Source organism: Neomonachus schauinslandi, chromosome 6 (assembly GCF_002201575.2).
Source record: "Neomonachus schauinslandi chromosome 6, ASM220157v2, whole genome shotgun sequence".
Taxonomy (NCBI): Eukaryota; Metazoa; Chordata; class Mammalia; order Carnivora; family Phocidae; genus Neomonachus; species Neomonachus schauinslandi.
Genome location: NC_058408.1, coordinates 135,658,447 through 135,664,529, shown reverse-complemented (window position 1 = coordinate 135,664,529; position 6,083 = coordinate 135,658,447).

The following is a 6,083-nucleotide window of genomic DNA, read 5'->3' as shown; positions in this document are numbered from 1 at the left end:
TTCCTTCCTTCCTTCCTTCCTTCCTTCCTTCCTTCCTTCCTTCCTTCCTTCCTTCCTTCCTTCCTCCTTCCTTCCTTCCTCCCTTTCTTTCTCTCTTTTTCTCTTTCTCTCTTTCTTTCTTTCTTTTTTTCTTTCTTTCTTTCTGAAGCCTTGACTAAGAAAAAAACAACATGCCTCGTTAGCTTGCACTCCTAGGCTGTGATATAAGCCTCACGAATAGAAGTTTGGACACACAAACGTAGGCCACACACCCACGCACACAGACCGTACTTAAACACACATTCTCAATCCATCTGAACACAATGAGCAGGTGGGGAACACCATGTTCCCACTGCTGCCCCTGCCATGTGCACAGCTGGAACCAAATGCTGCTGCGAGCTACAGACAGCTGTCAAGTCCCTGCGTTGTTGGCACGGGGGTGGTGGGAGGGCAGTCACTAGAAACAAGTTCTGTTGCTCCCTCTGAGCCATTATGTGATTCCTCCACTTTCTTGTACCTGTGCCCGAGCCCTTTGGGATCACACTGTAACCGAAGGTGAACGTAAGCCAAAAGAAGAGCAACGACAAGAGTGTTGTTGTTCCGTGCTACCTGATTTCCCACCTTCCGGGCGTCTCCTCACTACCTGCCAGACCAGTCCTGCTGGACTCACAAAAACAAGGGAGAAGTCCTGCCTCTGCCTCTTTGTCTTTATCTCTAGACTACTAGCCCCTCTCACCATCATCCTGGGAAGATGAAGCCGGGTGTCTTCTGGCCCTGCAAGGGCCCCTGGCCAAGACCAGGAAGAGAGCACTGTGCCAGGATCGGCGATTCCTTCAGGATGCAAGAAAAGGCTAGGCTCCTCTCTGGCTCCTTGCTGCTGCCCACCCACCCCCTGCACCCGGCCCCGGGGGCCACGTTTGTGTTTCCACGACAGTGTGACTGTGGAGGGCGGTGCCCATACAGGAACCTCGTCCTCACCTCCTGCAGTCCTCCAGGGCAGTCCCCATAAATAAGTGCCCTTTCCCACCACATCCAGGTGATGATCTTGCCTGTTTTGTCCAGAAGCGTAAGGAAAAGCAAACCTCGAATCAGTTATGTCACATGATGGCTCTTCATTCTCAGGTATAACAGGTGAGCCAGAGCCACTGCGCCTGGGTGTGAAGGAGATATTTGTCACCAACGTTAATAACTCTTAAGCTAACATTCATTAATCTAGGTGGGTAAGGTGAATTCACCCTTCACATTTACTCAAAGAAACCATGGAGACGCGGTGCCTGAAACATAACACACACACGCACACGCACACACATGTACACACACATACTATTTAAGAGATGGTCTGGCTATCAATGCTCCCTGGAAATGTTTTCACAAACTCCAAAAGAAATCCATCTTTCTAACCAGAAAAATCGGAAAAGGGATTCCTGGAAGCGTCCAAGTGATGGCGGCAGGGGAAGCCAACGAGAAGGGAGAAGGGGTCCTCTAAGTCCATGTACGGCTGACGTAAGCCCCAGCTCCCCTGTGAACTGCGCATGCGTGTGACCGACAGAACGCGGCAGAGCAGAGCCTTCAAACGCTTCAATTTGGAAACAGTGGCCGTAAAAGGAAAGTCAAAACCTGGGATCCAAAACCAACCTTCACACAGGGATGTATTTGCTCAGTCTTATAATACGTGTAAAATAATTTCAGAATTGCTTCTTCACCTATGCCACGACAAAAAAAAAAAAAAAAAAAAAAAAATCAAGCTCCTAAAAAGAGTTCAGAGGTTACAGTATGCTAAGTGAAAGAAGCCAGACACAAAAGTCATGTATTGTATGATTGCATTTACATGCAAGGTTCAGAATTGGCAAATCCATAGAGGCAGAGAGCAGATTTGTGGTCACCGGGGCTGCGAGAAGGCAAAGTAGGGAGCGAGCACTTTCTGGGTATGAGGGTTTTTGTGGGGGTGATGAAAATGTTTCGGAACCAGAGGTGGTAGTTGCACATTATAAAATAGTCACTTTAAAATGGCTCATTAAAAAAAATAAAATGGCTAATTTTATGTTATCTGAATTTCATCTAAAAATTTTTTTAAAGATTTTATTTATTTGAGAGGGAGAACACAAGGAGGGGGAGCTGCAGAGGGAGAGGGAGAAGCAGGCTCCCCACTGAGCAGGGAGCCCCACACAGGACTCGATCCCAGAACCCCGGGATCATGACCTGAGCCAAAGGCAGACGTTTAACCAACTGAGCCACCCAGGCGCCCCTCACCTAAAATTTTTTTTAAAGAGTTCAGAAATTGTAAGCAGTTCTCCCCTACCTTGCACCCAAGACTGAAGGAATACAATTCCCTCGAGACAGTCAAATACAATTTTGTATGTTTATTTGCTTCCAGTTTTCTTTCTTTTCAGTTTCCCCTTCCTATTTACTTTACATTGTGAACATGCAAAATATGCTTCCCAAAGTCAAAACTATACAAAACAGTTAGAAAAGTGTCATCCCATCGTGACCCCTTCCACCCTCCTGCACCACCTCCACCACTTAAACCAGCTTCATTGTCTTCCTTCTATAAAGATAAGCAAACATTATCTCCTATAAATCACTCCATATCAGTTCATAAAGACATTATTTTCATCTGCTTTTTTTTTATAGCTGCATAGCATTCCATGGTGTGTACATATCATGGCTTATTCAACCAATTTCCTGTGCTTGGACATTTTGGTGGTTCCAATACTTTGCCATTATAAATAATGTAATGAATAACTTTGTGCTTGTGCACTTCCATTTTGTTGGAAACATAGCTTGAGTTTAAATTCCTAGGAGTGGGACTGCTGAGTTAAAGGGCAGATGTGTGTGGAGTTTTGTTAGATATTGCTGCGTTTCCCTCCACAGGGCCTGCACCACTTTGCATTCTCACCAGTCACGTATGAGAGTGCCCATTTCCCCCAAGTCTTGCAAATGGAGCATATTGTCAAACTTTCAAATTTGGCAAACCTGATGGATGAAAAATAGTATCTCATTGTAGCCTTAATTTGCATTTCTCTTATGAGTACAGCTAAGCATCCTTTCCAGATCTACATAGGTCAATTTTACATCTTTTTGTCAATTGTCTATATTTTTAGCTGATTTTTCTATTATTTTAGTTAGCTATTTTGGTCATAGTTAGAAAGGCTTTCTTACCTATGTTTTCTTCCAGTTACTTGTCCAGTTTTAATTTTTACATTTAGATCTCTGATCCATTTAGAATTCATTCTTGCTCATGGTAGAAGTGCTGGGTCTAATTTTAACTTTTTCAAATAGCTGCCCACTTGTCCCAACACCATTTATTTAGAAGACCATATTTTCCTCAGTGATTTGAGACACTATCTGTATCATATACTAGATTTTTATATGTAAGTGAAATAATTTCTGAATTTTCTATACCAATCCACTGGTCTGTCTATACATGCACCTTGTTAAATCACATGTTAAATTTTGGTATCTCTTGGGGCACCTGGGTGGCTCAGTTGGTTAAGCGTCTGCCTTCGGCTCAGGTCATGATCCTGAGGTCCTGGGATTGAGCCCTGTGTCAGGCTCCCTGTTCAATAGAGGAGTCTGCTTCTCCCTCTCCCTCTGCCCCACTCTCTCAAGTAAATAAATAAAATCTTAAAAAGAATAAAAGCTTTAAATTTTTTTTCAGTATATTTTATTATCTGTCTGATAAGGCTAGTCCCCTCTAATAGCTCTTCCTCTTCAGTGCTCTCCTCGGTATTCTTGTATATTAATTTTTTCATAAAAATGTTAACATCAACTTGTTTTGCTCTATACAAACTCATAGGTATTTTTTTCACTAAAATGTTTTGAAAGATTTTATTTATTTATTTGACAGAGAGAGAAACAGCAAGAGGGAACAGAAGCAGGGGGAGTGGGAGAGGGAGAAGCAGGCTTCACACCGAGCAGGGAGGCCCATGTGGGGCTCGATCCCAGGACCCTGGGATCATGACCTGAGCCGAAGGCAGACGCTTAACGACTGAGCCACCCAGGCACCCCTTCACTAAAATTTTTTAAAATTCTTTATTTAAATTCAATTTAGCTAACATATACTGTATTATTAGTTTTAGGGGTAGAATTTAGTGATTCATCGGTATTATTAGTTTTAGGGGTAGAATTTAGTGATTCATCGGTTGCATATAACACCAAGTGCTCATTACATCAAGTGCCCTCCTTAATGCCCATCACCCATTTACCCCATCCCCCCACCCCCCTCCCCTCCAGCAACCCTCAGTTTGTTTCCTAGAGTTCAACATCTCTTATGGTTTGCCTCCCTCTCTATTTTCATCTTATTTTATTTTTCCTTCCTTTCCCCTATGTTCATTTGTTTTGTTTCTTGAATTCCACATATGAGTGAAGTCATGTTATTTGTCTTTCTCTAACTGACTGATTTCACTTAGCATAATATCCTCTAGTTCCATCCAAACCATTGCAAATGGCAAGATTTCATTCTTTTCACTCCAAAAAGAAATCCTGTACCAATTAACAATCACTTTCCATTTCCCTCAATTCTCCCAGCCCGGGCAACCATTAATCTACTTTCTGTCTCTATAGTTTTCCCTCTATTGGACATTTCATGTAGACGGAATCATATAATTTGTGGCCTTTTGTGACTGGCTTGTTTCATTTAGCATGTTCTCACTGTTTATCCATGTTGTAATATAATCAGTATTCCTTCTTTTTCATTACCAAATACTATTCCACTTTGTGGGTACATCACATTCTATTTATTCACTAATTGATGATTAGTTGATTATTTCCACTATTAGCTATTATTAAGAAAGCTGTATGAGGGGCGCCTGGGTGGCTCAGTCATTAAGCGTCTGCTTTTGGCTCAGGTCATGATCCCAGGATCCTGGGATCAAGCCCTGCATCGGCCTCCCTGCTCAAGGGGAAGCCTGCTTCTCCCTCTCCCACTCCCCCTGCTTGTGTTCCCTTTCTCACTGTCTCTCTCTCTGTCAAATAAATAAATAAAATCTTTAAAAAAAAAAAAAGAAAGAAAGAAAGCTGTATGAATATTAATGTACATGTTTTTATGTAGACACGTTTTCATTTCCCTTGGATATGTATATCTAGGAGTTGGGTCATCTAGTAGGTCTATGTTTAACATTTTGTAACTTCCAGACTCTTTTCCAAAGCTTCTGCACCGTTTTATATTCCCACCAGCAATTACAGCATTCCAGTTTCTTCACATCCTCACCAATGTGCGCTATTAACTGTCTTTTTTTCTTTTTTCTTTTTTTAGATTTTATTTATTTATTTGACAGAGAGAGAAACAGCAAGAGAGGGAACACAAGCAGAGGGAAAGGGAGAGGCAGAGGGAGAAACAGGCTCCCCATGAACAGGGAGCCTGACACGGGGCTAGATCCCAGGACCCTGGGATCACGACCTGAGCCAAAGGCTGACACTTAACGACTGAGCCAATCCAGGCGCCCCAGCTGTCTTTATTATAGCCATCCTAGTGGGTGTGAAGTCGTATCTCATTGTGGTGTTGATTTGCATCTTCTCTCCCCTTTTTTGGATTGCATCCTTTCTACTTTGCCAAAACATTTAATAGTTGCATATTCTTCTTTACTCTCACTCCTTCCTTGTTTTAACCTCAATTCTATAATTAAATATCCAAAATCCTCATTTGGTACTTGTTTTTTCAGTCAACTTTTGACTGAATAGTACACACCATCTACGAGATTCTTCAGAAAGGACACATGTTTATGGTACCACCCAAGATCTAGCACATTCAAAACTGCTTGTAGCCTTGATACTTGAAGAGCAGCTTGCATGGATATAATAATCATGGCTCACACTAGATTTCTTGAAAATGATGTTCCACTGTTGCTGTGATTTGCATGTTGTTTTTGAGAACTCTGATGTCTCTCAGTCTCTTGTCTTTGTAAATTATCATTTGGCTGGAGGCTTTAAGAACTTCTTTAAATCTTTAAGTCTAATTGTTTTGCTATAGTCTCTGAGTCCGTTGTTCTGGTCAATTTTCCTGGGTACCCAATGGGCCCTTTCAATGTGTACATACAGACCTTCCTTATTTCTGGAAAGTCATCTTCCCCAAAGCCGCGATGATGACCTATCAGGTCTTTACTTGT